Source organism: Morone saxatilis, unplaced genomic scaffold, assembly GCF_004916995.1.
Source record: "Morone saxatilis isolate NCDOM2014 unplaced genomic scaffold, NCSU_SB_2.0 Contig10, whole genome shotgun sequence".
Classification (NCBI taxonomy): domain Eukaryota; kingdom Metazoa; phylum Chordata; class Actinopteri; family Moronidae; genus Morone; species Morone saxatilis.
In genome coordinates this window covers 506,770-513,628 of record NW_023339652.1, presented here as the reverse complement: position 1 = coordinate 513,628, position 6,859 = coordinate 506,770, and positions in this window count along the sequence as shown.

Sequence of the window (6,859 nt, the reverse complement as noted above, 5' to 3'; positions counted from 1 at the left end):
GCGTTAGCAAGTTTAGCTAGTGTTGGCCAGTGTTGGCACTGTAGAACGGAGAGGAGGACGTACATCCTTTGAGCCTCATCCCGTCATGAGGAACACATAGGGAACCAGCCAGGTAAACGGGTTTATGAGGAAGACCGGAGACTTTTCTCAGAAACACAGCGAAGCTATCCAGCAGGTCAAATGATGCGTGAGAAGGTCGTGACCAGGAGTGTAAAACACGTTGGGTACTGTCAGCCTTTATAGATAACTCTGTTAGTCTTGGATTTAAAGGCTTTATGAGAATTGTAGTCCTCTGAAATAACGACCGTGGTTAATGACACTGAATGTGTTGGGTGCGCGCTCAGGCAGATTAGATTTCTTCCACGTCGTCCTCTGATCTGCACATTACCGTCGTCTGCCGGACCTTTAAAGATCAGCGACAGTTAATGGTTCATCCATCAGCCACGCCGTCGCTCACACCGGTCCGTCTGCAGGGGGGGGAGAGACGGAGGGAGTTGGTCAGAGTTCAAATGAGACCTCTGATAATTGAATGACAGCGAGTTAGGGAAGAGGAGGAAAGGTTCAAATGGTAGATGTACAGAGGTGAGACGATGTGAAGCTGGATGGCGGAGATGAAGAGTGCGAGGTGTGTCGGGGGATGTTCTGAGCAGCTGTTTGTGGCAGTTAGCACCGACAGTGGGAGTGGTTATCGGAGCTTACGGTAAGAGGTGTCCGGCCGGTCTCCTTCGCCAGGAGTGGTCTGTCTGCCGGTCTGTTTTGTCAGTCTCGGGGTGTCCAGAGTGTGGAGGGACGATGCTGCGTCGGACGGGCTGTGGAGCGTGGATCTGTGACCGTGATTACTGACCCGAGGTTGTTGTACCTCGGCGTGAAGAGTCTTATATCCAATGTTAATGACTCTGCTAACGTTGCTCCAGTCGGAGGGTCACGTGCAACATTGTGTTGACACGTTGTGATCTGGCGTTTGGGCGATTGAGGCTGGAAGCGGAGCTCATCTGAGAATGGACGCTGTCTAAGCAGTACGGAATGGTAGCCCCGCCTGTGAAAAGGCATACCCTGCTTTATGTCGTTTGACTCTAAATGGACCATCAGGTACTAAATGAAGGAGGTGGTGTGCTATGCTGTGGTGGAAGAAGAGGCTGGGAAGACTAGAACTGAGGACCAGAAACTCGTCAGGAAACTGTTTACTGAGCTACATACATCAACCTTCTCCTCTCTGACTCTGACCTCTGCTCTCTGTCAGGAGCCTTGAGTAGCGTTCGCTTACCATCGACACAGGAGGGGAAGTCAGCTGCCGACAGTGAAACGATGAGTTTAATGTAATGTGAATTTAATTCGATTCAGGCAGTGGCCCCGTGTGGCCTTTGAGGCGCACCAAAAACAGATTTAAATTGAATACATTTAAGGTTACGAGTAGAATTCAAGAGGAACAAGACTATTAGGATGGTATGGTTTCTACTCATTTGATCTATGTATTATTTAATTTTCTGCGTAATTTTTGACATCAGTATCAGAGGCAGAAAAGTCAATCTTGCTATGTCTCACAATTGTATTGATCCAGTAAGACCACTATCAATAAACAATCACTTCTGTGTATCATAATAATATAGTTCTTGTATTCCTGAAATGTCTGCTGTTGAGATTTTACTCGCACATATGCGAGTTTATAAGCATGGGTAGGTTTCGAGGGTCGATGGACGCAACGGATTATGCTGAATCATGCAGGGTTCTCAGTCCTGGGTGAGGCCTCCTGCCGATGGGGTCCTGCTTGACGACCATGTGGGCTAAAAGTCTCACGTGGTAGTCATTATTGTCTCGGAGTTAGTTAGTGTTATTATGTAAGTATTTATTGTTGCTTACAGTGGCTTGTTGGTGCACTCTGGTCATGCGTCATCGTCTTTTCCATGATTCGTCATTGGTACGGTGATTAATGTAAGTTGTTGCTACTGTGTTGCTGACGATCGTGTCTGGTCGTCTGCTCTCTTGCTCTGCTCTCTGCTTCGCGCGCGCCCGCGCAGACTGGTCAAGGCACGGATGTGAGGGCGACCCGACCTACGAGCCCGCGAAAGGGTCTGTCCTAGGTTTCTGCCTGTTTGGAAAGGGCAGTGGTTTCCTTGCCCCTGTCTCCGAAGGGTCTGCTCATCGGTGTGGACTGTTGGGTCTCGTAAGATGTTAAAAGAGGTGTCGGTCTAGACGCTGCTGCTCTATTTGAAAAGTGTCCTGAGATAACTTCTGTTATGAATTGGCGCTATACAAATAAAATTGAATTGAAATTGAATTGAATTGAATCAATAACGAGCATTAGGAGTAAAGAGCTGCTTCCAACACAAACTGAAGTTTCCTCAGCTTTTGAGCTGATGGTTAAAGAACTCTCGGGGGGGAAAATAACACCAGTGAACCACTTTAGGACCAATTAAGACGAGTGCAGTCAGTTTCTGAGTGTTTTCAGGTCCACGGGGGACTGATGGATCCTCATCCTCACTCCCACCAGCTGCTTTATTTAGTAAAGTGATAACAGCGAAGAGACGACACAAAGACTCCAACTGAGCACGACTCAACACGATCCAGAGTTTGAAACTGTGATGATAAAGAAGCTGAATGTCCTCTGGAGGACAAACTGAGTTATGTAATCTGGATACACAAAGAAGGGAACTGTAATCTATTCGTAATCCTCGGGCTGCAGTGTGAAGTGCCCCAAACTGCTACGGATACTGAATCACTGTGTGAATGTGTGTGAAAGTGTTTTTTTTTTAAACTGTGATTAATTGGAGGATTAGAAAAGAAACTATATAAATACAAATGGAGTTTATTTATTATTCACATATTGTCACCAGTAGTATAAAGAACACAGGACTCATTGTTAGGATTAAACATTTAAAAGAACCTGGAGACTGAAACCAGTTTTTCTCTGTGATGTTGGTCAGTTGGTCCGATCAGATATATTACACATCATACTCAGTGTGAGTGTGTGTGAGTGTGTTCGACCTGCGTTGGTTCGACGGTTGTAGAAACAGAACGAAGCTCAGAGGTCGAGATCAAAGTCAGAATACGATGAACTGATGTCCTCGTTACGATGGACGCTCCTCATTATCACTCTGACCTCCTCCTCCTCCTCCTCCTCCTCTTCCTCTGGTGGAGGTTATCGGACAGCGAGCGCCCCGTGTGTGTGTGTCTGTCTGCGGGGAATTGAGGGCGCGCCCCCTCCTGCACGGCCTGATGGGACGGAAGGAACGGCGCGGTCTAATGGAAACCAATTACCCGACCATCAGAGTGGTCAGAGCTGCAGTCCTGAGGAGACACCAAGGTGAGTGTGTGTGTGTGTGTTTACCTGCAGTGAGGACGCCTGTACGGTGGCTGAAAGGTCCCAAAGCAAACGCAGGAAACATCTAATAATAGACAGTGAGGCCTTCAGGGACCGTACGCTACAAACATATATCGGTGTGGAAATCATACAAACAGACTGAAGGAGGAACAGATTTCATGTTAGAAGTTCTTGGAAAAACACGCTCACTACAAGGTCCGTTTAGTAACTGCTGGAACTCATTTAAAATATCATTCCTCACCCCGTTAAGAAACGAGGGGCCTTTTGTTTAAAGTCTCCATGAAACAGGAAGTAGAGAACTGTTAGCTTCCTCAAAACTTCGTGTTCTGGCAGTTAGGAAGGGACTTGTCATGGATATTGATTGGCAGTTTACAGCGGCCAATAACAGGTTGCGCTACAAGCTCAGTGTCAGATCTCACATCAGTGTCTACCTTCAAGTGAACACAACCGGACCCGGGCCCAACTACGACCTCTGAGACTGACATTGTCAGTCTAACAAGGAATACAGTACCGAGGTGGTTCTCTCGCTGGTTTGGGCTGAGTCGTTTAGCTTAGCTGCACGGCTGACCGAGCTAACAGCAGTTAGCAGTCGGCTACTAATCAATCTGTCCATCAGGATACTGGATAGCAGAAGACGTATAGAAGAAGACCGATAAAAACACAACATTGTGATTTAGACTTGTTGGAGACTTTACGAGACAGGTTGAAACGTTCTACCTGACATTAAAAGCTGCCAGTGTAAACCACTGCGACTGGATGAGACGGTGCTTTCTGACCTTATTTATTCTACTGGTTCCTTATTTTACTGTGTTTTATTAATCTCTCTTTCTGTTATCATTTATCAGGCTGCATCATGTTTTTCTGTCGTCCGATTGGTTGCTGCTGAGCTCTGATTCTCTAATGTCGGTAATTAAAGTCTGAATGAGAAACAAGCAGCACTAACCTGCAGCAGATTGTTTGTGTCCAACAGCCCGACTCAAATGAGTAAGGACATCTGATCAGGTCCAAACAAGGACACTGATCAATACGAGGCAGGAGCAGAGGATTGTGGGAGGCGAGCAGCTGACAGGCAGCAAGTGGAGAAACAACATTTACAAATGAGGAACAGCGATGTGAGGGCGGCGGCGTGGACGGGTCATTAGAGCAGCCAATGAGACGCAGCTAAAATATGCGTCCTGTGTCCACCGAGCAAACGCCGCAGGAAGTTGTTTAAAAGTTATCTGAGCAAGAAACTCCCTCCGACTCACCTCATCAATGATTCAACATTTACAACCTCTCACACTGTCCGAGTCCGAGTGTCTTCATGAGTCCCTCAAAGAGTCCTTCTTTCACTAGAGTGCAAGTCCAGATTAATTCAGGTCTCAGGTCTTTAGGAGCAGGTCCAAACTTAAGGTCAGGTCACCAGGAGCAAGTCAAAACCATACAGGTCTCAAGTCCTTGGAACCGAGTCTGAGTCTCTTTCTATCAATGCAAGTCTCAAGTCCTCGAGGATAAGTGGAAGATAAGTCTAAAGACTGTCAAAGCAAGCTTTAAGTCCTTGGACCAAGTCTCTGTCTATCAAAGGAAGTCTGCATATTGATCGATGATCAAACTTCCTGCCTTCTACCTGGTTCAGAGGAGTCATGGAGACTCTTCGGGGAGACTCTGATCACTCTGATCTGAATGTGCTGGAGGAGTTCCCGGGACAGCGCTCATTTGTCCTTCCTCGCTGTGGCTCGTTGGAGAGGGAATGATGCCTTCATCCCCTCCTCCATCCTTCACCCTGCAGACAGACTCAGCAGAGGAGTCGCACTTCCTCTCCCTCCATCATCCTTTACTTCACTCATTACTGCCACTCCTCTTCATCATCCTGCCCCAGCTCCTCTTCCTCCTCCTCTGATCACAGTCAGCTGTGTCTGTGGGTCTCCGTCCGTCTTCCTCTCTCACACTGATGGACTGAAGCACGTCTGAAATCTTTAATCTGCTTATTAACTGCAGCTGACACAGAAATAAAAAGTATAATATTTCCCTCTGAACAGACTCAGCTAGCGTCAGCGTCGACCTTCGGGTGAAAGGAGGAATATATATATAAAAAGTGTGTTAAAGGATAAATCAGATGCTTTATTCTATATTTCTTTTTGTAGAAGTTCTTTACTGAACGAGTCCATCAGGATTGTAAATGTACATTAAAACAGACGAGCTGATGTTACCTGTCAGCTCTAAAAACCTATTTGTGGAAAGTAAAAAGACCATAAAGAGTCCAGAGAGCTGCAGTCAGGGTCGGGCTGGATGATGGAGGGATGAAAAGAGAAGAAAAATATGAGAATAAAAGGAACCAGAGAGAGAGAGAGAGCGAGAGAGCAGGTGAAAACAGATCGAAAAGAGTCAGCACACCTGGCCAAGGACACACACACCTAAACACAGCTCTGATAGCGTCATCCATTAGCTCCAGTGGACAGCCGGTAATGGCTGAGACACAGAGGACACCTATAAACACACACTCTCATTATTTATAATGTAATGTCCCCCAGAGACAACCAGGTCTCACTAAACTAAACTCTACTTTTAAATCGACCTTCTCCCTTTCACTTCCTGTGTGATGTTAAAAGATCATGTGATCGACAGGTAAAACTAATGTCTGCGTGAGACAACAAGAACTCTAAAATAAGACTCTGTTTAATGTTTAATCTGTTGGATTATTCCCTAAAACGGTCTCTACTACAGTCAGTCTGTTGAAACAGAGTAGTAGATCTGCAGGTCGTGGGTTCGATCCCCGCTGAGGATAAAGACCCACAGTGTCACACCTTCGCCATCCTAGGGTGGAAATCATCCTGAATGATGCAGTACAGTACAGACTGATACACTGATTATTGGCAATATTAGTAATCAATACATAAATATATAGATCCAGCTCGTTAAACATCGTCTCTCTTAACAGAAAGTTTGATTCAATCTAACGAGGCTCCAGCTGACAGACAGACAGACAGTTTAAAGGTAAACAAACAGGGACTCTGCTGAGAACTGAAGCCAGTAAACATGCGGAGAGCGTCGAGCTGCTGTGAGTCATCGGCTGCGGCGGCGATAAGGACGACTGAATCCCAGTGAGCTCACAGGAAACAATACAGAGCGCCGATCAACCAGAACGATACAAAACAACCCGTTTACTGCTCAGCACTCACTGTTCCACCTGTTAGAGATCAAATATACTGAATGTGGAATACAGAGCAGCAGGCAGCGGCAGTAGCATACTTAGCTTAGCATTATGTAGCATGATATCATGACCGGAAAGCTGTTAGCTTTAGCCTCAGTCTGTTAGCATTACTGCATGTATGCTATGTAGCTACCATATTAATATACAGTTATATATATTGTTTATTTATATAATTAGCCGTTAGCAGTCAGAACTTACACTCTCGGGGTGCCCAGTTAGCTCAGTGGGTAGATGTACCATGTACGGAGGCTGGGTCCAGGGTTCAAATCCGACCTGCGGCCCTTTGCTGCGTGTCATCCTCTCTCTCTGCCCTCCTTTTCCTGTCTCTCTTCAGCTGTCACTATCATAAA